Consider the following 27,514-nt stretch of genomic DNA (forward strand, 5'->3'; position numbering starts at 1 on the left):
ACTTTGAGTTCGAGAAAAGGTCCGAGTAATAGTTCGAGTGAGAAATCGAGTTACAAGACGAAGTAGAGTTCGAGTTAAAAATATTGTCAGACAGTAACGAGATATATAGGTTTTGTTGAAACATGACTAGAATGAATACTAGTATATAAAAAGATGAAGTTGAATAACAGAGAAATCGTCAATATTAACATGATTATGAAAAGAAAAGAAAAGAAAAATGATTCTAGAGGAAACGGGAAATACATACATATTAAACTTAATCATTAGTCACTTAATAAGTCTAATTTATAGTGTGTTTGTGGTGGTGTTTGGGTCTTGTTTCTCTATTTTTAACTTCTTTGCCGAAATTCTCTATTCTGGATACATTACCCATCAGCTTTCTCTTTTCTTTTGAACTATTTTCCTCTATACTGTTTAAAATTTTCCCTTTTACTTTATTCTCTATTGTTTGCCCTGATATTCTGTAAACCCTATCCAGACTCTTTGATATGTATTCACGTAAGCATTATTTCATTTTTAGTTGGACTTGAGACTTGAAAACAATGTAATGATTGCAGAAGAAAATGTTGGGTGTTTTTTTCGTCGTAATAATTATTAAACAACGTCAAATAGTACAGTAGCGACATTTGGTAACGAAAATAAATCTAGTATTAAAAACAAAATTAATATTATGTTAATTTTGAAAGAGTTTCCATGAATATCAAAATTAGAAATGCAAGTAGGCTACAATTGCAATTACAGTTTCATATAAACGCCTCGTTTTGACGAAGGAAATGACTTGTTATAGTTTTTTCCAGATTTTATATAGCTTGACATATGATATAGACTAGACTACATTCACTTCATTTTAACTTTGATGGATAGTTGTCTCATTGACAATCATACCATATCTCCTTATTCTTTTATAGGACTCTTATTGAAGACCATTTCCTAAAGATACTTGATAGGTTTTTTGTTTGCTTTTTGTCGTTGGATTGACTTCTTTTTTCATATAATTCATGTTTTGCAAATCTTCTTGTATTCATACCCTGAATTCTTCAGATTTAAGACCTCAAAGATCAATGTTTGCCACTTTGTGATTGATTGATAGATTTGTATTGGATAAGGCCACATTCAGCACTATTGACTATATCTTGGTGGCCGGGTTGTTGTCTCCAATATTGTATTAATGGAATAAACACATGTTATTTACTCTGTAACGCCGACATAATCTCATGCGAAAAAAAAAAACCCTTTCTATTGAGGGGCTTCCGTTGATTGTTCGGGATATATAAAAGAGGGACAAAAGATACCAGAGGGACAGTCAAACTCATAGATCGAAAACAAACTGACAATGCGCAGCAAGGAAAACAGTCAGAATAAGTTAAATCAGATGTCTTGTACAGAATGCACTTGCATGTACTCGATCGTAGTTATTACTCTTTGACTGATCGGAGATGGGCCGGCCGGTGGCGAACCCCTCACTGGTTGGGGACGAACCACGGAAGCAACAGATTTTACCTCATGAACCTGTTGAATCCTAAAAGTTCACCGGACAACAGTTACCGATAAATCAATAAATGAATGATATATACTCAAATCCGAACGGATGCTTACAACTTTCAAGTGTTTACTAGAACCAAGCCTAATTACCAACTGTGAACTGTGAATCGTGGAAATGCATGCATTTTGAATGTTCTAAAACAACTTTAAGTTTACATTGTATTAATCTTCAATTGTTTAAACCTATATGCATAATTCTACTAGTATGGCAAATTATATAACCGAATATGAAAAAAGCACAAATCTACAACGATTGTATCTAATATGTTACTTATACTATCGTAACGTTGACTGATTGATGACTGACCGATGACTGATCGCTAATTCTGTTTTACTAAGTACTAAAGGTTGCCACGGTTCTAAGCGTATAGACCATTTTCAACAACTCATGTAGGTGCCTATTGCAGAGCAGCAGGTCCATTCCTGTAAAACTCTTATGTATACTCTTTTTAAATAGCAGTTTTTTTGTTCCCCGAAACGCCTGATTTTCTCTAGACAAATTGTATTAAGGGAGTAAACACATGTTATTAACTCTGTAATACCGAAACTCGGTCAACTCCGCTATACAACATAGAAAGTTACTATTCTTCCGGTCAGCCGGAAAAATAGACAAAGCATTGAATAAAACAGACTAAATAAAAAAAATGATTTAGATATGATTTTATCATTTCTCTTTTATATAAAAACAGAAAATGTCAGCAGATTTGATAATTTCGTGTAGAATTCAATTTTGTTTGAAATGTTGCTTATGAAATACGTTCCCACCGTACTAAGTTCAATGTATATTTCTCAAATAGCTGTATACTTCGTTGGAACACGCCGTTTAAGGAGTAAAAAGCTTTATTATACTAAATACTAGAAAAAAACCGCGTCTTGAGAACTAATTGAAATGTCCAGTTAGTAGCTTATATCTCTGTGCTACACAGGTGCTCCTAGAACGGAGGAAATAACTCAGAGAAGAAGACGACAACCAAAACACTGATGATTAAAACATTTCTCAGTGGTGCTAGTTCGTAGTATTTTTTATCTTCGAAAGGTGCGAATCAAGTTCTGTCTCTGTGTGATACGGGTGCTCAAAGGACGGAGGAAATAACTGAGAGAAGACCATGATTTAAAACATGTCTTCAATGATGCGAGTGTGTTGTATTTTTTTTTTTTTTCGAGTGGTGCGAGTTTTGTCTCTCTGACATGGGTCCTCCGAGAAAGGAGGAATTTACGAACAGAAGAAGAAAACAATTTAATGAATAAAAACACATTTCTTCCGAGTTTGAGTGGTGCGAGTTTGTGATGCAACTTGTAATAATTAGTAAGAAAGAGTGTTTGAGTATAGCGAGTTGGCCGTTGGCCAAGTTGTCATAAATTTAAAACAAATTGAATACAGAAACATTTCCGCCTGCTTACAATACGTAGACGGTAAGGAACCAGCTACGGAACTTTATTTGGGGTTGAATTAATTAAGCTACGCTAATTAGATAATAATCTATATTGTCATATAAACAAATCAAAAGAAATTACTATATGAAGTTATAAAGTACATTACATACACTAACTATTTATTGTTATATAATACTTCCGACGATCGTCGGCTCGGAGACAAACCGGCTAAAAACATTTGTTAACAAATGTAATAGTTTACATGCAGATAATTATCATATTCCCCATTTCCATTCTCAATTTTATCAGGAACAGACCGAAACTTAATCACTAGACCAATGTGTTGTAGAAGCTGTTCATTTTAATGGCATATAAGTAAATAAACATTAAAATGAGGGGACAACACAGCTAACAATGCACTATTTATGTGATTCAAGAGCTACACGGTCTTCCAAAGGTAATTATGTGTCTATGTGAAACAAGTGTTACACGAGCTTCTGAATGTAATACGTACATGTTTGCTTTATTTATCATTATGCATGTTATACTTCGGTATTCAGATATGTAAATATTCGGGGAAATCGTATGCTCTAAAAATAATCAAAAAGGAACGAAACCCCGGAAAGATTCTCAGAGGAGAGATTAGTTTCGTTGCCAAATTGTTTAAGGTCTGTTTGAAGAAGATTTTGATAATTCATGTACATGATAAGAGATCACATCAGAATTCAGATGAAATTTGGGAAAAGGTTAATATTTACATTATATTCCTGGTATACGGAAATGACCCTATATATATGTAGGACTCTGAACCGCGATGGTACTCCGAACTGCGATGGTCACGCTGAAGTGCGATGGTTTGACGCTGAAGTACGTTTTTGATCACGCTGAAGTGCGATGGTGGCATTGTGACGCTATCTTGTTGATAGCTACGCCGAAGTGCGATGGTGGTTACGCTGAGGTGCGATGGATTACCTAACCTTTATTGTTAATGTGTCCCATGTCGACGAAAAGGTAAATTTGTTTGCTAGAAGCAGCGTTTCATGTTTATTAAGTAAATTATCGAGAACAGTAACCTGTTTAATTAAAAACAGTCATAACTAGATTTGTAATTGCGAGCAATAACGGATGGCACCCTTCTCCCCATTGCCACGGTAACGGCAGCCATTTTGAAAATTCGAAAGTCAAAGAGCGCATCTACACATGCCAATAACATTGTTGTAAAGTTTCATTAAGGATGGAGCATTTTGAAAGTTTAGACATTTTTGCTGTTTCCATGGTAACGGCAGTTATCTTGATTATGACAAACCCCGATTGCAAATCTGCACATGCTGGTTAACATTATGGTATAGTTCCATGACAATTGGTTCATACAATTCCGAGATATAAGCTGGACAAAAAAAGTGGAAGAAAAATAATAAGAAAAATAAGAAAAAAAGAAAAGTAGAATAAAAATATGTCACCCCGACTCCGTTAAGGGTGCCATTATAAATATTTCCAGTCATAATTGTAAAGTTGTAGTTCGCTTTTGGCAAAAATAAGCCAACGTTCATACAGTCATTCAAGACGCTACATACAAGATTATTTTCCATTAAAACCAGTGTTAATTTCAATGACTGATATTGTGATAGCTGTTTAAGATGCAATTTAATAAGGGTCTATATTAGTTTATTACCGTCGGTGTTTTTTTCTGCAACTGAAGAAAATATGGAATGTTTTTGCATATTCAACATGAATACAACTTGTATTTTTTTAATACTACCGAAAAAGGGATATAATTAGTAGACAGGGAAATTGTAAATATGATTCTTTTTCGAAATCTATAGAAGTTTTGTTTTTTTATGTACGATGTTACTTTCAGTAATCTCAGATGAAAGGAACAAAGTAAAGATAAGCTGTTAACGCAGAATAATGTCCTAATGCAGCAAATTTAAAGAAAACAATCTATCATTTAGTATGGAACTGTAAAAGAGAGACGAAAGGTACCAGAGGGACATTCAAACTCATGAGTCGAAAATAAACTGACAACGCCATGGCTAAAAAAGAAAAAGACAAACAGACAAACAATGATACACAAAACACAACATAGAAAACTAAAGACTGAGCAACACGAACCCCACCAAAAACTGGGGGTGACCTCAGGTGTTCCAGAAGGGTAAGCAGATCCTACTCCACATGTGGCACCCGTCGTGTTGCTCATGTTAGTACAAACCCGGTAATAAGTCTAATTCGGTAGGTCAAATTCGGGAAAGGGGGACAGGATTGTAGTTACGACATTAGGAACATATCCGTTATCATCTGTGAAACGGATATTCCAAGTAATGGCTTATATAGACCACTCGGCGGAGATCATCGCACTTCAGCGTGACCATCGGACTTCAGCGTCCCCGTCGCACCTCCGAGTCCTACATATATATAAAATTTTTGAAAAAAGGAGCGAGATTTACTGTTTATTTTCATCTGTCAGTACTTATGCTTATTTTTTTCCGAAAATTTATTTTCAATTTTATATACACTATATAAAAATAAGGAGATGTAGTATGATTGCCAATGGGACATCAAAGTTCAAAACAATTTCCGGAAAACAAATATGACAGAAAAGAACCAACAACAACCACTGAAATACAGGCACATAAAGAATATGGCGGGGTTAAACATGTTTGAAGGCGCCAACACTCTCTTTACCTGGTATAGTGGTGTGACGGAACAAAGCAGGAACAAACTAATTATGCAAAATAATTAACGAAAAACACATATTAGAAACAGCAAAAAATGACATTCGACGATTTACAGGCTTCTGATTTGGAACAGGCAAATATAAGGTGTTGCTGGGTTAAACATGTTGGAAGGCTTGCACTTAAATATCAGTCCTGTTGACTATAGTTTCTTGCATTGTGTTTTGTATAATATTCTCATCCCGCCTTGTGTAAGATTATTTATTTACAGTTCTTACCAGGCCGGTAGGATATTCTTTTCACCCCCACCCCAAATAAAATTAGTTGGATACAAACTTCGGAGGTATGAATGGGTGAGAAAACCTATAAAATATATGGTAAAGTTTTCTTAAGTGTGATATGAAATGCCCTGTAATTTTCTTGGTGTTAAGGCTGTTTTTTTATTCACAAATTTCCTTTCTTTTGACACTTTTGTATTCCACTTTTCCAACGCACCACACACGAAACCCAACCAATATTGATCAATATGGGAAAAGGTTACGTTTCTAAAATCTCAAGTATTAAGAAAAAGGTAGAGCAACAGAACCCCAGCGGCACCAACTATCAATAAAGTATAAAAGTGCAACGTTACCACCCCCCCCCCCCCCCTTCCTCCCCTTTTCCGCAAGGTACACACAAATTGACTAAAAACTAATGATCGGATGTACATTGTAAAAGATAGTTAAGTCATCTGAAATTATTCGAGATTTCCTCATTTTCCTAACTCAAGTAATTACGTTATAATATCTTATCTATATAAATGGCATACGGCTAAAGGTGATCTTATGTCCTTTCATAAACCCCCTCCCTCAAAATAAAAACAAACAAAAAACATAAGATAAAAAGAGAAAAAAAAGAAAAAAATGTTTCCCTACACGCCAACTAATTTCATACATTTTATATCGTATGTTTTTTTTAGTTTAAGAAATACAAGGAATAATAAAATGCTCCACTGGGCGCAGCTTGATACGACCGCAGAGGTCGAACCCTGAACAGTTGGGGCAAGTATGGACACAACATTCAAGCTTGATACAGCACTGAATTTGGATTGTGATTTAATATTTGACACAGAATAAATGTGGTCTAAGAACTTAAAAAATTTTAATTTACCTATTCAAACCATATCATTATTATTTGCTTTTATATATAAATCAGAAATAACCAATTTAAAATGGAAAATTTTAAAGAAAAAAAAAGGAAAAAAAAAATCCCCCCCCCAAATTTTTTGAACCCCCCTTTGATTCATCACCCCCAAACTCAATCCCAGCCTTCCCTTTGTGGTATGGTACCTTGCAGTACAATTTCATAGAGATCCATACAATTGAACACAAGTTATTGTCTGGAAACTAGAAAAATGCTTGTTTTTGGCACCTTTTTGGCCCCATATTCCTAAACATTTAAGACAATTACCCCCAAACTCAAATTCCTTTGTAGTATGGAACCTTGTAGTACAATTTCATAAAGATCCATTCACTTACACACAAGTTATTGTCCTAAAACTAGAAAAATGCTTCTTTTCTGCCCCTTTTTTGCCCCTAATTCCTAAAATTTTGAGGCAATTACCCCTAAATCAATCCCAGCCTTCCCTTTGTGGTATGGTACCTTGCAGTATAATTTCAGAGAGATCCATACACTTGAACACAAGTTATTGTCTGGAAACTAGAAAAATGCTTATTTTTGGCCCCTTTTTGGCCCCTTATTCTTAAACGTTTTGGGCAATTACCCCAAACTCAATTCCAGCTTTTCCTTTGTGATATGGAACCTTGTAGTACAATTTCAGAAAGATCCATAGACTTACACACAAGTTATTGTCATGAAACTAGAAAAATGCTTGTTTTTTGCCCCTTTTTGGCCCCAAATTCCTAAAATTTTGAGGCAATTACCCCCAAAATCAATCTAAACATTCCCTTTGTGATATGGAACCTTGCAGTACAATTTCAGAGAAATCCATACACTTGAACAAAAGTTATTGTCTGGAAACTAGAAAAATGCTTATTTTTGGCACCTCTTTTGGCCCCTTATTCCTAAACGTTTTGGGCAATTACCCCCAAACTCAACTCCAGCTTTCCCTTTGTGATATGATTGATTGATTGTTGGTTGCTTAACGTCCAGTGGCAAATATTTCATGCATATTCAGGACGAGAACAAGTTCACAATAAAAACAATAGGTAGGTTCTGTAATAGATTAAGGGATTAAGGTCGGAGAAATTTAGACTGCCACGGGAAATGAGGATATATTGGATAAGGACAGAAATTTAGCCTTGCAACAGGTCACCTACGGACCCCTCAAAGAGTTTTTGCAAGGGTTCTTAACGTGCAAAGAGCGTGGCACTCTCTTTACACGAGGCATCGGATTTAACGTCCCCATTCTGACCGGACGTGGCTGCAAATTTGTACATCCCGCACAGCCAAACGGACGCCCCAATTTAGCAAGGGTTTTACTGCCGGTCGGAGGAAGACCAATGGTGACCATACTTCTATTCCCCAGTCACCCTTTGGGGGCTTTGTGATATGAAACCTTGTAGTACAATTTCAGAAAGATCCATAGACTTACACACAAATTATTATCATGAAACTAGAAAAATGCTTGTTTTTTGCCCCTTTTTTAGCCCCTAATTCCTCAAATTTTGAGGCAATTACCCCCAAAATCAATCCAAGCATTCCTTTGTGATAGGGAACCTTGTGGTACAATGTCAGAGAGATCCATACACTAACACACAAGTTATGTCTGGAAGTTACAAAAATGCTTATTTTTGGCCCCTTTTTTGCCCCTAATTCCTTAACTGTTGGTACCATAACCCCCAAAATCAATCCTCACCTTCCTTTTGTGGTATTAAACCTTATGGTAAAATTTCATAGAGATCCATTCTCTAAAAGTTGGAGTGCGAAAACCAATGTGTCTTCGGACGACGACGACGACGCCGGAGGACGACGACACCAACGTCATACCTATATGCGACCACAAAATTTTTTTGCGGTCGTATAAAAAACTAAAGTTGAGGAACAAAATTCTTTCATATAAATGCAGGGGAAGATGTCCATAATATCGTAATAAACTAATTAAAATATTCATATTTTTATTATTAATTTTATATTTTTTTCTTATGATAAAAATAAAATTTATAAAAGTTTTCATATTTGTTTTCAGAAAGATCTGAAAATACAATGAAGCAAGTAGGAATGACAGAGACATATTAATTTATACAAAACTTTTTATGATAAAGACATTTGAACATTTAGATTACTAAGTCAACATCTGGTTATAATTAGTGAACCATTGAGAAAGTGTGACCACATAATTTATCTATAACAGATTACTGATAACATGCTGAGATAAAATTGTAGAAATATATTAGTAAATCCGGGCTTATGTCTTAGAGTGATTTTAAAAGTAACGAAATAAATGAACAGTTTGCAAACGATCATAGTTTCAAACATTTTATTTTAAAGTTAATTATGTATATATATATTTATATATATAAACATAAGTATACTTTTCAAAACTGTTTTCTGCCATAAACTCAACTTTTTAAATGTAATTTATCTTTTTAAGCGCAAGAGAGAGAAAGAAAGAAAGAAAAAAAGGGGGGGGGGTGTTATATCATTCAAAATATGTGTTCATCATTCTTCTTGTATAATTTTTTTTTTTTTATTGTATCAATAATCAATCCATCACTTTTGCAGAGGATTCGTTGTATTTTTCATTGTGATTTCTTAAAATTAATAAATCAAATGCGACTGCAAAATACATATAATTTTTGTTCTTCAAAGTAACACAAGTACATATAGTGTGAAAACATCGAAGTCAGCAGTTTATCTTGATTACATCAAATGAATCAAGTCAAACATATTGTAAACGTATGCATGGGGTTTTTCTAACCACAAAGATATCAAATGCCAAGCCTATCCTTGATGTAGAAATTCTGGCGGCATCTATTCAGTAGAACAACTTGAAGTACAACTAATGATTTATTTTTTTATTTACTAATTAATTTAAAGTAGATATTTTGTAATGTTTTGGTACAAATTCATTCGTGTAATTTAACAATATCATAGCTGCTGTGCACATATTATCTTTAAAATTAATTTTGTGTTTCCTTGTAATTGTTAAATCATACTTTTCAAATTGGAACACTCACAGTGAGGGGACGACCATTTGATATTCTTTTGGGTGGATGGGGGATGGGCAGAAAGACTGATCATTTACTTTTCATGTGTTAAAAAATGTACTACGAATGCTTTTTTTTATTAATTTTTTTTTACATTAGTTTCCAGCAAATCTTTAAAAAAAAAATGTCATAAACGACAGACTAAGCCTATAAATACAAAGACAATGGCGCATGCATTAACAAGACAATAACCCAATGAAAAAAAAGAATGACAAAGGAGCAAACAAATCAGATGAACTATACAATTAATAGATAAAAAACTACAATGATTTGTTTGCATTTCCACTTGATTACAATATCAATAGTATTATCGATTTAGTTTTGTGTAACACGTTTATAGATTTTGATCTCATATTAATTTTTATAATAAAAGACGTGTCCATTACCAATCCAAGCAACATTTTACATAGAGCGCGCCAAGTTTTTAATTATATGTCATAGATATTAAATATAATTTTCTATTTTGCTATAATATTTTGATTGACTATGAGTCAGTGTCTTTCCCACTCAAGTGTTTCGGATCTCAATTTAGGTCAAAACTGTCGACCAAGGCCGTTCATCCTCATCAGGTGCTGTAGCCTTATAATTATTTGTATATAATTGTTAACAAATGTAACTACTTAAGTCGTTCTAAATATGCATGCAATATTTGCCACTGGACGTTAAGCAACCAACAATCAATCATACATTAAGGAACATAAATGTGTGTCTCTTTTGTTAACTAAACGAAGTAAACGTTCCTTTTTTGGGGTTGAGGTTTGGGGGGGGGGGGGGGGGGGGATATTCATGCAAATTTGGCCATTATATTTCTCCTGCAACCTAACTATTTCGTCAAATTAAAACAAAAATAGACACAAATATTTCTAAAATCCAGTTGACTGAATGAATATAAGAAATCTAAAGGAAACACGGGACATCTAAAGCACTTATTTAATACAATTTTAACCTATATACGTATGTATTTTAGTAAGGTATATAAGTAAACAATTGCAGAGACATTTGCCGTTGATGACATCTAGCTACACAACTGTAACTATCAGAAGATGAAATCATCTGAAAAAGGCAAGGTGACATTTAAAGATATTGAATGCTCATGCATCTCTTGACAAATACACACAATTTTCAAATTGTAACGTCGAAGTAAAGTTTTGTACTTTTAATAAATTTAATTTATCTATGTCCGATATAAGTTAGACGCAAAATAACTGTCAAGGTTCTTAAAAACTGTGTTTTTTGTCTGTAAGTGAACAAAAAGTAGGACGATTTTGCAATTTATAGCCTTTTGACCAAACGAAAATGTTATCGAAATGAAAATGTCAGTGACTTGATTAGTTACCCTCATTTTATTAAACATTACATGTATTCAAGAAACCTCCGACTAGCTTGAAACAAGGCCATTCGTTTTTTAAAAATAAGGATTTGTGGTATGATTGCCAATGAGACATCTGAAGTGAGTGTATGCAATTATAGTCAACAACACGGCCTTCAAAATTGAGGAAAACCCATACTGTATAGTGGCTTATAGAATATAATTTATTTTAAAACTAAAAACATGAAAAGAGTATTGTGTTGTTACATTACTGTAACATTACTGTAACAACACGACTGTCACTGGTTGAGGGAGGATGAAGCGTTCGAATATGATTAACAATGCTATATTTCGTATTATGCCTGTCCCAAATTAGCAGTGGTCGTGAATTACTTTTTCTTTGATTAAATTTTCGAGATGCATTTTATTTTTCAATTAATCGGAATTAAGTTCGTGTTTGAAACAGCAAAGTGTCTTAAATTTCCAATTAAATGTTAATTATTCCTGAATAGCAATCGATTTTGTTTACATTATTTTCTGAACTAAGTCTTCTGGACGTCTTACGTTCTGGTATTAAAACCGTGTGGAATGGATAGATACGCAGCCACGTACGATCGGAACGTGTACGTTAAATCGGATGGTGCACGAGTAAGGGCCCTTGATGGGTTGGTTTACATGCTGGTGATTTTTTGCCCTATCCATACCCTAGTGCTTTTGCCCTATCCATACCCTAGTGCTTTTGCCCTATCCATACCCTAGTGCTTCAGTGGCAATCTCCAATTCATAACATTCATACAGATCAGCTCCTACTTTGTAAAAACAACATATTCAGCATTTCGTATCTTGTACATGCGTGACATATTTGCCACTGGAGGTAAAACCACCAACTATCAATCTAGTATCGCTGTAGCGTCCACATCAAGTAGAAAAATAAATGAAGATTGGAACGTAACGATTTCATTGGCACATCAACATTGTTTTTATCACATATATATTTTCTCGCATCTTTCTATTTTCATAGGGTATCTATTTTACAAACATTTGTATTCGTGTATTGTTTTGAAGGGTTTCTATTGAACTATGGCCGATGCTGAATTATGACAGATATAGTTGTTCATGAAATTAGAAAAAAACGTCTTTTTTTGCTGTATTTTTATCCAATTTAAAAAAAAATGCACTGTTGATTTTTTTTATGAAATTGATACAAATAATCTTCATACGTAATTAAACCAAATGCCATTTTTAAAAGAGGGGTCAATGAACTCGTTTTCAAGTCAAACAGAAAACTGCATCTTTTCCCGATATGTCACAATTTGACGTCGCGAAAATAAAAGTTTACGTTAGCAATGTCATTACCTCCCCTGTAATTGTATCGTATGCCCTTAATACGAAATTCTGTCTTATCTCTGTCGGATTACATTTGGTAAAATCGGGACGCTGTCGGGACAGATTCGGTCCTTTTCTACCATGCGAATGATAAAAATCGGATTAGAATCGGATTGAGAACAGGATTGTCGGGACAAATTCGCTTGGAAACGGTTGAATATCGACGCTTCCTGAATAATATCTGATTGTTGTCGTGTTTAAATATATTTTTTTTTTTACAAATTTTAATTTAAGTTTAGAATTTCCATCCACGATTCAAAGGATTTTGATCAGACTTTTGACAAATTTTAATCGGGAATGGTCCTGTTAAGGACATCATTAAAAATCGTAAATGTGTGACCCCAGCTTAAACTGAAAGACAAGACAAGACTAGACAAGACATATCACATACTTTTAAATTATATATACTAAACACAGATCCGCTTATTGAAATGATGGATTAGTGAATTATTGCAAACATTACATGAATAGCATGCGAAGGTCACGAATTAATATGTAGGTCCGCAGAGGTTAGCTAAACACCCGACAGTTAGGTGAGTTCCGTAACATTCGGGAAGACTCAACTGATATTATCTATAATCGGATTACAATCGTAACTATGTCTTGACAGTTTCTGCTGTATCGGATCGAAATCGTAACAATCGTTATTATGTTCTGTGTTTTCTGATTAATACTGATTTAAAACCGTATAATCGGGACAAATTCGGCTGGAAACGGCCGAACTTGGACGCTTTCTGAACAATATCTGATTGTTATGATTCAATATATGTTTTTACAAATTTTAATTAAAGTTTCAATTTCCAGCCCCGATTCACAGAATCTTGATCAGACGTTTGACAAATCTTAATCGGGAATGGTTCTGTCAAGGACGGCAGTAAAAATCGTGAATGTGTGACCCCAACTTAAGGCCGTTAGTTTTCTCGTTTGAACTGTTTTATATTTGTCGTTTCGGGGCAATGTGTAACTTACTATGCACTATTGGTTTTGCTCATTGTTGAAGGCCTTACGGTAACCTATAGTTGTAACTTCTACGTCATTTGGTATCTGTTTCAAACCATATCTTCTTATTTTCATATCGTAAATCGAAATCAGTCAAAATCAGTCAAAATAAACTGTATTAACCAAATCATGAATGACTGTATAAGTTTTATACATATACGGTCAAAGTGGATGAACACATATGTAGTACATGGATGGAAAATAGTTAAATTTAGGCTAAAGAAACGTTTAAAGGAAATGGCGCCTTTGTTTGTTTATTGTCAATAGGTTTAACAAAAATTCCAGAAGAACATAGGCATGAGAGAGATGGTAAAGTTTGTTAAATAGTTAAATGATTAGGAACACGGTTTCCTTCATTGACAAATTCATTAGTAACTAATAAATAAGATAATAAATGATATTAAGTGCAGACATGCAGTTAGTATTAATGAGCAGTGTTTTGATACGTCTTACTTGACACGTATGGTTTTTTTTTTTTTGCATTCAACTTCAGATCGGGATACTGAGTAGTAACTATATTATGTTTTTAATCTTCAGCTGGAAATATTTAGATGAGCATTTATCTAATATTTCTAAATCTATTGAAACTTCTTATTGGATGGTGTTAAAACTCTATTTTACGGTATTTTGTATTGTGTTGTTTGATTTGTTGGTCTGCAGTCGAATTAATATTTTATCTTCAAATCATTCGATGATTTCATTGATCAATTATTAATATTAATTTATTCACTATAGCTATGCTTTATACGTGTATTTGAATATTTTATGTTATTATAGTGGCGATACTTTTTTTTTATTTAATCTGAATCTGCAAACTGTATAAAAACTTATAAACATTGTGTGTGGACAAATTATTACTTTGAAAAATGCACGGTATTTACAGTTCAAATAAAACCCTACGAGTCATGTTATGTAATTCATGTATACCTTCAAATCTAATTTCTTTCAATCTTTTTTAATGTAGATTATTATACTATTCTATAAAACTGCACTAGCAGTAAGCCTGGAACTGTGTCACTGGTTATTTATATATATTTTGTTAAATTATCAGGAAGTACATCTCTCCCAGCAGCTGTCCTTAGATAAGATTACCAACAAACACAGATGTGAACCGAAGAAAATTGTATTCCAAATTATTTGCATTTCACATTATAAATTGTAATATGATTCATATCATGTGACTATTTCTGCAAAGGTTAATGTATTTAACGCCTTCAAATGTTTACTCCATTGTGTTGCAGAACCACAAATATGCATATGAAGGACGAATAAGATATGGGTCCCTTGTTCATACGCATTCGTCTTTTTTTCCCCTTCTTGTTGGAACACTTTTTTAATATTGTGTTTTTTTTTATTTTTATCTTAAATGACTGCGAATTATTAAATTCTCTAACTTAAATTCTAATGAATGAAATCAAAATATGATAATCATTTTAATTTAATATACCCGTTACCAAAGTATCTGATCCAAATGATGCCATGCTCTACTCGTAATCGACAGAAAACGACACCCTAGCCACCCACCCCACTACAATATCAGTACTGATTATCTCAGATCTTGTTCTGATTTTTTTTTAATTTTAATTAGCTTGAAATATCACTTTGACTAAGATAATTTATTTTGCCTGGTCAGAAGTCATCAATACGTGATATCCTGAGGTGGGATTGCCGTGAGGAGACTTCATGACCTTACTTATGCTCTGTTTTTAACTAATGTAACTGTTTTGAATCAATACTTTTCAGTTTTATCTTGCTTTAACTTAAGCATTTGTATACAATCACTTCTTTCATATAGAAATATCTGACAAATGTACGTAGAAATATGCACATAATACGCATGTAAATGTACAAATAGTTTGACATTCAACTGGAACCATGGTGAACAAATTGTCATCGATCAATTTATGCTGAGTAGTTTCTTTCCAAATAACAATAGGTTATTTGCCAAATGTGTTTCATCTCCATGAGCATGTGCAATTAAAAAAGATTAAAGGTATAAATATTCTTTGTTACAATTAATTCACCTCAACTCAGAATTCTACGTATATATAAAATATTATGGACATTTTGCTGTTTGTTTTTAAGCTTTTAGTGAATTTATTTTTTTTATCAGATAGCCAATGTCCATCATTTGGACATTATTAATTTGCTATGATGCAAAGAATTACTTTTCAGCTTTGTAGATTGTTAATGTTGTAATGTCAGATCCGCATCAATCGCATAAATGTCTATGCTTATTTGTACACAGGCTATTGACAGAACGTAATAATTATTGTCATAGTTATCAGTTTTTGTGAGGAATTCGATTGTTTGTTTATCTCCCGTTGTAGATTTTAAAACATATTTTACAGTGTTTTTTTTTGAAATATTTTTCTGTGATTTTGCATGATTTTACGGTCTTTAATTTGTTTACATAATAAATAAACTGTAAATAAATTCGCAATTGACCTCCACATGCATGATTTGCTATGTCGGAGACTGATAAAATAGTAATAAATATAATGATTCTTTCTAGTGCATTACACCAGATTTTAAATAATCTTTAGTCAAGTTTGATTTATCTAGAGTTACTCCTTGTGTATAATAAAACCCATAGTTCGAACCCAATTTAATAAATTCCTAAATTGTTATACAAATTTATATTTTAAATGTTAACTTTTTATAATAATGAGTTGTCTTCCTTTCGACTTCGTTTAAGACAAAAGTTGTTATCTCCCATGTCCATTTTGACACTAGGCGTCTAAGAAAGACAACTCCACTTTGATCCAATATATCAATAAAATTATGAAATTTCATAATATTATGGTATTTCCTATTTGCCTCGACTGTATATCTAGAGAACCGTTATGATTTCATACTTTATACTTGACATGTATATTAACCAACACCAGAGGGTGGGTCATAATTTTTGTACAACTTCCTAGGTCAAAGGTCAAGGTAAAAAACTTTGGTTTCAGATGACAACCACATGTCCTATGGTAAAGATACAATTTTTTTACCACACGTTATTCACAGCGGGGCCCACAGAGATAGCTTCCATCTCAATGATGTCTAGTTTACACAGATATTATTAAAAAAATGTACTAAGCTTGATTGCTAAAAGTTCTTAGCTGTGGTTTTAGTGCATTACTTATATTGATATTGCAGTATAGCACCCTGCCTTTTTCATGTCATAATTTACATTTGGGAAAGGAGATACAAAACAATGTAGTTAAACATAATATGGGCATTATGTTTTTCGGTCTGTGCATCCGTTCGTTCGTCCGTCAGTATGTCACGCTTCAGATTTAAGTTTTTGGTTAAAGCTTTTGGTCAAGGTAGTTTTTGCTGAAGTTGGAAGTCCAATCAACTTGAAACTCAGTACACATGTTCCCTATGATATGATCTTTCTTATTTGAATGCCAAATTAAAGTTTTGACCCCAAATTCACGAACACAGAAAATAATAGTGCGAGTGGGGCATCCATGTACTATGGACACATTCTTGTTTAATTTATTACATGATACATCTTATAGGCTGCCTATAAGATGTATTATGTGTTAAATTTTAAATTTAAATAAAAGTAGTGCACCTTATTAAAATGTGTATGACTAACATTGACTCAGTAATGAGGAAATTAAATTCTTGTTCAAATGTTGAAATGAACTTCAATGAAGACATTATTAAATTAAGACATGTAGGACAGGGGAATTATTTTGTTAGCATTTTCACAGTAACTTGTTGAAGTTGAACTTTTGATCACTTTTCCCATGTTAAAAATGTCATTTAATATAATTATTATATATGCATTTTCATATTTCAGGGATGATGACCTGCAGTGAGACAGCAGTAGAAAGTTACATATAACTCATCATGACCATTATGGAAGATCAGATCAGATGAAAATTATGTTTAGAAACCCACCAAATATGTCTATGAAAAGTAGAAAAAAGACAGCAATTCTATGTAAAGTACTTAGCAGAAGCATTGGCTGTTTCAATACCTGAATGTCAGTGTTGGAATTTAGAATTTTGATGCTGAGAGATAGACATGATAGAGGAACATTAACTGGACAATTTAGCTTCTTTTTCATGTGTCACAGAAGTTGATGTTTACCATCTTAAAAAGCTTTTACCTCAGTTAAAATGAATTCTAAATACAGGCAGTTTGGAGATTTGTGAATTTTCTTACAATTGGAGTTTCAAAATGGATTTCATTTAAAAAAAATATTCATTTCACAGATGAAATTTGTCGTCTCTTTCATGAAATATTTGAAAAATCAGCAATATATTTTTAGCAATACCTAACCAAATGAGAGATCTACAGATAGACATATGAATTTCAGTTGAACTGTGAAGAAGGAAATATTCATTTATAAGACTTATATACGTGTTTTGTTATTTTTATGGCAATTACGGGAAAGATGAAGCAATTCGATTTAAACATTACTCATACCTACAGATATACATGAGATATAGGCATACAATTTACTGATGCACCACTAATGGATATACATGTAATTATAAAACTAAGTAGATGTGGTATGATTGCCAATAAAACAACTCTCCACCAGATAACAAATAGTCATATTTTATAACGACTTACATTTCAATATCATTTCATAACACAGCATACAGGTATACAAAAATTTCAAAAGCATAGAAAAAGTGTTTTTATTGCAGTTGTTGTTGTTCATCTTATGGTCACATTGAGGTGGGCCTTCAATACTGAGCAAGACCACTGGAACAGCCACAGAATGTTTGAAAAAAGAAATCTGGAAATTTTCTTTGCCTACATATATATCATGTAGCTGCCATTATGTACATGTACATACATGTATCTAGTTTTGTCTATATACTCTGACATGATACTTGGAAATCAGAAAATTTTGCAATGTTTTCATTTCTTGTCTTAATTGAAATTGGTTATATGTTTTGCAAAAAAATAATGTAAATTTATTTAAATGATGGTATTATTTGTATCCAGCATTTTCTGAAACTGCAATAATTAATCTCGCATTTTTTGTTCTGGCATTGTTCAATAATTATAATTATCATGATTATCTTGATAATAAATGTACGCAAAAGTTTCCGAGTTAACAATAGTTATCAGGTCATGCAGGTTATATCTTTTTGAAGGATACCTAACTTTGAAACATGTGATGGAATATTTTCATAGTATTAGAGATTCTTATATCTAGTCTGTTTAGCAAAATATGTTGGGTATACATGTATGGTCATTAGACAACATCCCCAACACTGACAGAAATTATTTTTTTCTAACTTTGAAATTGCGTACATGTTTGGTAATACAGCTAGAATTTAATATAAAATAAGAAGATGTGGTATAATTGCCAATGAAATTGTGATTAACAATTACATGAATTAAGTCATTTTACTTTTTGTGATTGGGTCAGGTTAAGATTTCCCACTGATTGTACCCTTGTCAATGATATTTGTAGGCAGTACTAGTATGTAGTTTTATTAGCATTTGCATATTTTTATTTCCATGCTTCCTATTTTGCCCTGTCACCTATGTCATGATTCATTCACTTGAAACTTTTGGATTGTTTACATGTATATGTAAAAATTGTGATTCAGTCAGTCATTTCTGTATATTTATATTTTATTATATATATATATATATATACCGGTACATAGGATTTATTAGTCTCCTACCGCACTCTGTTGTCCATCCGTCAGTCCGGCAAATCAGTTTTCCACACTTTTTTTCTTCATGCTTTCTGATATTGATTTGATATTTGGTATATTGTTTTATCATGACAAGTTACAGATCAATTTCGAATTTTGTTCCGGTCTGATAATTTTGTGCAGAGTTATGGTCCTTGGACTTAGAAAATTCACTCAAATATTCAGTTTTCCGCACTTTTTTTGTCATGCTTGAAGATATTGATTTAATATTTGTTATATAGTTTACACCATGACAAGTTATAGATAAGGTTAGCATTTTGTTCCATTACAATTAATTTTTAACCGGTAGCGGACTTGTGTATCGCTATGTATTGCCATGCAATACTCTCGGAATGCTTGTTTTATTTTGACAGAAAAAAAATTTAATTACCATAGCTACCAATCAGTTGCTTCCAATTTCAGCAGGTCATGGGAAATATGTTTTCTGATTTTAACATGTTTAACGATGAACTTTAAAATTATATGGCGCTTTATCATGTAAAAACAATTGATTGCTTGTGTTGGATGTCAGTTAGCACTTCTGGCTATTTCTTCGGTGGCTGTCCATTTTTATTGTTGGCACTCGGGTAGGGAGAAACTTAACATGTAATGAGCGGCTGAAAAAATAGATCACTATTTGCAGCTTCATGGTATACTATAATGTTGAGAATTTAAGATGATATATATGACAAGGTTGCTGATTGAAGCATAGGTACATGTATCTGAAACTAATCCAATCTGGGTTTTTTTCACAGATGCATTTCGATATTTGTCAAATCTGTTTATCTCTCCATGATATAGTGCAAGCATAAAGCAAGAGAGATAAAGGTATATTTTTTTAAGGATGGGTTACTCGATGTCTCGGCTGCTAATCCTTAACCCAAAAAGAGAGTAAGTGCTAATATTAAAAGTTACTCATTCTAGGAAAAGGGAATTGTATCCCCCATGTTAATGCTGTTGTGTGCTTTTGAATATTCCAAACAAAAATAAGTAAGGAGGGCAGAATGATTTTACCAAGTAAAAATGTTGAAATAAGAAAAATATTGCTTCAGATGGGATGAAAAGGAATCTTCTGTCCAACATAATGCAGGAAATCATTGGGGACAAAATCAAAAAGTGCAAGCTGTACATTAATACTGGCTTGGTAACTGCATGGTGAATATTCAGAGGCAAAAAATCACAAGAAATTCAAAAAGACCTCCCAATCATGATTTACAAATTGATACCAGTTCTCACTTGAGACATTCAACAAGTAAAATCTGAATATTTATATGCAGGTAGGAAGTTTATATTTATAATGTATTTACACATTATCAATGACGAAGAGCAAACAAATATTACAAGTGAATTCATGATATTTGGTGAGTTCTTTGTGAAAATGCAACTTTTTTTAATAATATAATGATTTACAATATATACATATGTGATGTACTAGGAGAGACATCAGTAGCTTTTAATTTGTATAATGAACTTGCATTTGCAAAATGAGAACTACACTAGGACCCCTGATCAGATGTGGAATCCAGATTTTGAAAAAAAAGTAGGGACTCAGGGTCCCCCATCACTAAGCGACGTTTGGAGTGGGACATGTAAAAAGTGTATGTATTAACCATATAATGGTTGATCCACAAGGGGGCCCAAGCCCACCTGAATCCGCCTCTGCCATTTGCGATGATACACCAGAGATTCGAACATGAAAATGCTTGGCAATTAATACATTGGTATACAAAATTTGTGGAACACATACTGTGTAGGAGGGGTAGTGCTAGGATATTTATCTTATTATTTTTGTTCGCCAACCAGTTCTCGGGTAATAATTTTATCTCTGTTATCTAGCTTGTACGACCTCGTATCCTTATATTGGAATCTTCCAAGAAAACTGGAAAACTTGAGCAAATCTTCAAATATTTTATTTTTATAGAAATTAATTAAAAAAACGAATGTTTCATCGATGGTACTCTAATATAGTAATAATAAAATTTTATACTCCCAACTTCCCCGTTTCCGGGTTGTTGGCCCATCTCATTCCGTCTTTGCTTTTCTTCGTCTTTTGTGCGTTTGTATTTTATCTCGGAAACTAAAAACAATCAACAACTATTTTTTATACGAAAAGTGCAGGTTGAAGATCAATGAGTACCTCTTAGTTGCAGACATGTATAGATTCAGCAGATGTTGCAGTTTATAAAAAGTGCTGTTACAAATCAAAATAGTTGTGGATCATTTTTCTAGCGCCATCGGGAGGGTATTTTTTTGCCTTTTTATGCCATTTTACTCGTAAAAGTTGATCGATTTTCAATTTAAACGTAAATATTGAACTTGTAACAGCGGTTTTTATATAAAGTGTACCTAGTAGTGTCTAGAATTCCTTGGTTGGCGTTTGTACGTGGTTATCTTCAACCTGCACTTTTCACTTTTGTGATCACTAAGGTTGTTTTTGGATTAGTGGTCACGTGACTACTTTCACTTTACTGCAAGACCTTACAATGTAATAAAACTGTTTACATGTTTGTTTTTTGGAAATAAAGACATTGGCATATACTTTTAACAAAGTTATTGGTGATAACAAGCGTGTTTTTTGCAGATACAAATTATGGCCAAAATTAATTGATTTTCCTTCAATGTGCCTTAACCTCGCTGCGTACCTGAACCTTTTTGTTTCAACTTCGAGGCTGGAAACAAGCATGTAATTTAAATTTGTTTTGGCCTGAAGTAAATTAAATTAACAAACATTTTTTTTTTGCAAAAACTTGTTACATTGATAGTTAGGGACTGTTTTACAAAAAAGTTAGGTGGATATTGTTAAGTTTTTAACACACCATTTTTTCACAAAATTATTGCATGTATACTTGGAATACAATATAAATCATACATGTTTATACATGAAAAAATATTTGTATCTGTAATACTGCTTACTGGATGGGATCTTTTTTTTTGTGTACACAATTCTAAATTGTTTCTTTTTTATTATTACAGGTTCAAGATGACAATGATGAGAGCAAAAGTGCAAAAGATAAGCCTTACATGTACATTGCAATAAGTGACTGCAGAATGTATGAACAGTTGGTAATCCACAAGCTTTGTGTCAAAATACTTCTTTTTCAACACATATTTTATCGTCATCCAGAAAACATGGAAACAATTGTGTTCAGGGCAACATAACTTTTTTGAAATGGAATAAAGTTAACTTTCCAACCAGACATTCCACAGTGTGATCGTGGTGATGTCAAACATCATGTTAAAAATGGTTAACAAAATCTAGTAAGACTCAGCTTAAAGGTAAAAGGAGGAACCAGTTATAGACACCCACCTTTTCTTGCCTGTTTTTCTGGACAGAAAGAAAACCCTCCATTAATAGAATGCAGAAAGTGAAAGATATAGCTAATTGACTGTTAAATTGTAAAATTAATGGAACCTACAGATGGAAACGTGTGTAAAGCAAAAACTTCATTCAATCTATAAAGTAATTCAACATCTTGTAGCAGCCTCGTAGAGTTTGTTCTACAGCCGTACAGGTTGATCTAAAGTGAACAGTTCTTACTTTCAACATGAACACAGAGATTAATTTAAACAAGTACAGTTTGATCACAAAGAATTTGTGCACATATACATTGTACATGTATAGTGGAAAAATTACATGTGCAATTTGTTAATAACAGAAGACCAACATAAAAGGGCTAAAAGTTATAGATATCTGTAAATTTCCATAAGAACAGCAGTATCAACATTTGAACAACAACCTCATCCATTATTTGTTTGTCACGCGTGTGTATCAAAACATTAATTTGATTAAATATTTCTTTTTATGCACTGTATTTACAATTTCATGAGTAATTAGGTCAGATCGATTACAGATTTTTATGAAAGTTATTGGGTCTTTTATCACAATTATTTATAGGTCACTGTACAGCTTTCAACAATGAGTAAAACTCTTACCGTGTGCATTTATACATATAACTACCTGAGTTATGCTACATTAAATACACAGATTAACAAATAATGACAGACAGCAACCAAAAAAGAACAACATCAGCTTTATCTTGAGAGACTGGCATTTAAAATGTAACATAGTAAACATGTTTTTGAGAGTTTTACTGTGACATTAACATGATTAAGAAAGGGCATTAAATAGCATGTACATGTATGGGTACATATAAAAATAAGAAAATGTGGTTTCATTGCTAATGAGACAACTCTCTGCAACATGGACAAGCAACTAAATGACGTAGAAGTCAACAACTAAAGGTCAGTGTAAGGCCTACAACTATGAGCAAAATTCATACAACATAGCCATTTAGCTTAAATGCTCGTCTTGTAAATTGTACTGCCTTTAATAATTGAGGGTGTTACAGTACAAAATTAAAAAAAAAGAAACCAGAAAAAAAAGTTCAGCCCTGAGAAATCCTTAGAAAATTGTGTAAATAATGACAAATGAAACATGCAGTGGTGGATCCAGGTATAAAGTATGAGATTCAGGTTGTTCAATAGGAGGCGGTACCCCGTACTTTTAGTTCCCATGTTACAGAAAGTTTCATGTACATTAACCAGCTAAATTTAGGATTTGTTATATTCTTGTAAAATATTTAAAAGAATCTACTATAAGGTGAAAAGTGTCAGTCAACATGAGAGATAATTAAAACCCTGGTGACTAGCTTAGGTATAGATATCAATGAATACCAGCAATTGACAAGTTCAAATTCCATGGACAATGCAGAAAAACAAAATAAATATATCAATAGCTCAATCAAAATTGATGTCAAAAACACAAAACATGCAAAAGGACATCAGTTATGGTAAAAGAAATATTTAAAGAAGTAAAACATAAAAGCAACAATTTGGTATTAAACATGAATCCAAGGAAAAGTTGAACTTGTACACGTATGTTCCATTAGATTGTATTTGGACAGAAAACATACTTTCAGTCGTGTTAAATTTACAGATACATGTAATCATAAAGTATTGCCATTTCAATTATCAAAATAAGACACAGATGAGACTTCTATCATTGTCTATGCTTATATTTTTCTTCCGTAAAGTTCCATTACACATATTGCCTTTTTGCAAACCACTCAAACTTTATATACTGTAAATTCATAAATTATTGAATGCGAATAATGTGACTAGGTTAGTAACGCAATAAAAAAGAACTTGCATTCTTATAACTGAAACATACACATTTATGCAGAATGATTTGAAATCACAATAAATAAACATTTTTTTGTAAAATTGAAAATGGAAGTTGGGGAATATGCACGTCAAAGAGACAACCCAACCAAAGAGCAGATAACAGCCAAGGCATTCATTCTTGAATAATTGCAATAATAAATGCATGCAAAAATTTCAGTATTTACAGTTTTGAAAAATTGCTGGGTATCCTGATTTTACATGTTTTATAAACTGTTTTTATTTTAAATAATAAATCATTTTTTAATAATAAAAAGTTGAAAATTGACATATATATATATATATGTGAAATCCCATTTTAAATAATTCTAGTGTTGGTTATTATAATATATAAGTTTATCCAGATTTTTGTAAAGAGGGGTCAACAAGAAAACTGTAAGCAATACATGGTCACACAAAGACTTTAATGCCATTTGTCTGTTTTTATATCAAAATTAGGAGATGTAGTATGATCGCCATTGAGACAACTATCCACCAAAGTTCAAATGAAATAGCTATAGAATTTAGCAATTATACAATAGGCAACTACCACCTTTAATTTGACAATGAGAAAATCCATACCGTATATTAGACTAAAAATGGCTTAAACATAAAAAGAGAATTCAAATGAGAAACTTAACAGCCTAATGTATAACAAAACATATATGACAGACATAAACCAAATAAAAGAAAGCCACTGAACAAATAGTCCCTTTAATACTGTAACACAACAACACAAATTCATTTTTTGTTGTCACAAAATGAAATGCGATGCTTGATAACACAATATACATGATATAGATGAAATGACTATGCGAGTACTGACTGGTACATCCATTTTGAAAATGATTATCCTTGCCTGGTAAGAACTGGAAAAACACAAAATGAAGGAAAAAAAGTGAAAATAATTTTTCACACAGCAACCCTCAGAAAAAAAATATGTTTGTGTAGCAACAGATAAAAGGAAACATTCCATTTTCCCACCCTGAATACCAAATTATCTTCCATTTAAAATAAAGTGGTTCTCTATACTTTTCAAGACTTCTGATTGAACTTGTCATACTCATTTCCAAACATATTCTGCAACTGAATATGTCATAACTGCTTGTTTTCTTTTATTCTTCCGTTATACAATTTTTAATGCATACCATTAGCATAAATTTACAAACCCATACTTAATAAAAGATTTATATAGTTAGAGATCAAGGATTTATATAGTAAGAGATCAGTGATTTAGATGCTGCTTCTGGTGCATGATCAATAAACACTAAACATACTGGTTTATGTGACTACATGTATTATTAACTCAATTTATATTTCATGTTTTTTGTCAGTTGTATTTCTATTTTTATTGTCTTGTGTATTGACTATTGCAATTAAGTGATAAAACAAAATCAATGTACTGATTATGCCTATAATGGGTCCTCTATTGAAATAAAATTTATCTATCTATAGCAAGATTTTGCTATACACAAAATAAATAGTCTGATATGAATATAAATCACCTGGGGCTGGAGGAAAGTAAATGGTTGATAAAAAGAACCAAGGACAACACATAACATATATATAGAACTCGGACAACCAACATATACACCATAAGACTACTCTTCAAAGTGTAAGCGACCAAATTTGTATAGAGATTAGTAGTACAAATTATTTATGAAGGTGGAACTGCACATATTTTGTCAGTCCTTTTTACGAGAAAATTCAACATTCTACATACAATTGGAGCCTAAAGAGGGGCATCAAACACTTACAACTTGTTTTACTATCGTCGGTTACTACAAAGGTCAAACGATTTCAACAGATATTGTCAATAAGACCAATTTATGTTGAGGTTTAATAATGTCAATACTCCCGCATCTTTGATGACTGTTCGAGTCTTCAGTGCGCTTGAATAACATAAACAATTTCTCGAAACCATAGCTACCAATTCTAAATTCATAAAAAAGCGGGTTACCAAAGACGATATTTCTAAACAAAATCAACTGAAATAGAAAGCTAAAGATATAACCTCATAGAAAAGTGCTGCGCGCTTATTGAATATGAAACTGTAATCACAATAGGAACGAAACTGTGTACAAATTTAACGTTACATGCTGCCGGGAAAACTAGAAATAAAATTTTTATTTAATATGTTCACTTCTGGAAAATCGCGCAGCACTTTTAATTAACGGGAAAGCACAAGGATTCGTTTAAAAAAAGTTTGTTGATTTGTATTCAGCGTAGTAACCCGTTATTTGCCAATTTGGTTAAGGCTTTTACTCCTGTAGAAGTCACGTGATCTAGGCGATCATGACCAAAATTTCGGTTTACTGAATCCGTACTACACGAATATATAAATTCAACAACTAAGATTCCTGAATTTCGGTTTAAACAATTTTATTCTTGATATATCATATTTTTGCCACTATTTACGTTTCAAAGTTCCTTAACCTACCTGCGAACAGTTGTTTCTTTTCTAATGCATATACAATCAAAAAGAAATAATGCATTAAAGCTTTGAAAATGTATAAAATTTAAATTTAAATAAAATTTCGCGAAATTTTATGAATGATTTAACGAATTTACGTCATGGCAAAACACGACGTCATACGAATGAAAGCTTTCAAGAGAATGATTATTTCGTTACTTGTACGCTTCAAATTCGGATAATATCTCATTAAAATGAAGTTTTTGAGGTAGATAACATTTCATTTTAGATTTTGTTGCATTTATAAAACATTTATGGATTTTAGAAAGTCAATATGGCGACTAACTCCTTAGTTACGACATGTCAATTGTGCATTTGATTGTAAATATAGTGGCCACAGAGACATATAATATGTCTCTGGTAGCCATTAAACAAAAAAAATGTTAATCAAAAATCGCGAATATTTGGCTTTACAATTAAAAGGATTAAGCACATTTTTTCTAGAGATTATTGATGTGTAAACCGGGGCTCTTACTCACAAACTTAACATAAAAGTCTTTCGGACTTTTATTCATTTTGTGAGTTAATCGCCCCGGTTTACACATCAATAACCTCTAGAAAAAATGTGTTTATTCCTATAATAACAACTAATACATAACTCTTGTTTTCCCATATTAAAGTATTAATCGGTACACATCTAACGGATTTAATGTAAGGACATCATAAACAGAATGAAAAATGCACAACCTGATGCAATGACAAAATATAAGGCAACAGTATCG

General features: G+C 32.6%; 1 protein-coding gene and 1 long non-coding RNA gene across 2 annotated transcripts in view; one reads left to right on the top strand and one right to left on the bottom strand.

Moving 5' to 3' along the window:
* LOC127713075 (uncharacterized) overlaps nucleotides 1–17,853 on the top strand; it is a 31,405-nt gene extending 13,552 nt beyond the window's left edge. The window contains exon 3 of the long non-coding RNA XR_007987450.1: nucleotides 17,293–17,853. This is a non-coding gene — a long non-coding RNA (uncharacterized LOC127713075). The remainder of the gene's footprint in view (nucleotides 1–17,292) is intronic.
* Nucleotides 1–27,514, bottom strand: part of LOC127712878 (ankyrin-1-like) — a 159,018-nt gene that overhangs the window by 41,767 nt on the left and 89,737 nt on the right. The window lies entirely within an intron of this gene.

The sequence above is a fragment of the Mytilus californianus genome, unplaced genomic scaffold (assembly GCF_021869535.1).
Source record: "Mytilus californianus isolate M0D057914Y unplaced genomic scaffold, xbMytCali1.0.p SCAF_8, whole genome shotgun sequence".
In the NCBI taxonomy this organism is placed as follows: domain Eukaryota; kingdom Metazoa; phylum Mollusca; class Bivalvia; order Mytilida; family Mytilidae; genus Mytilus; species Mytilus californianus.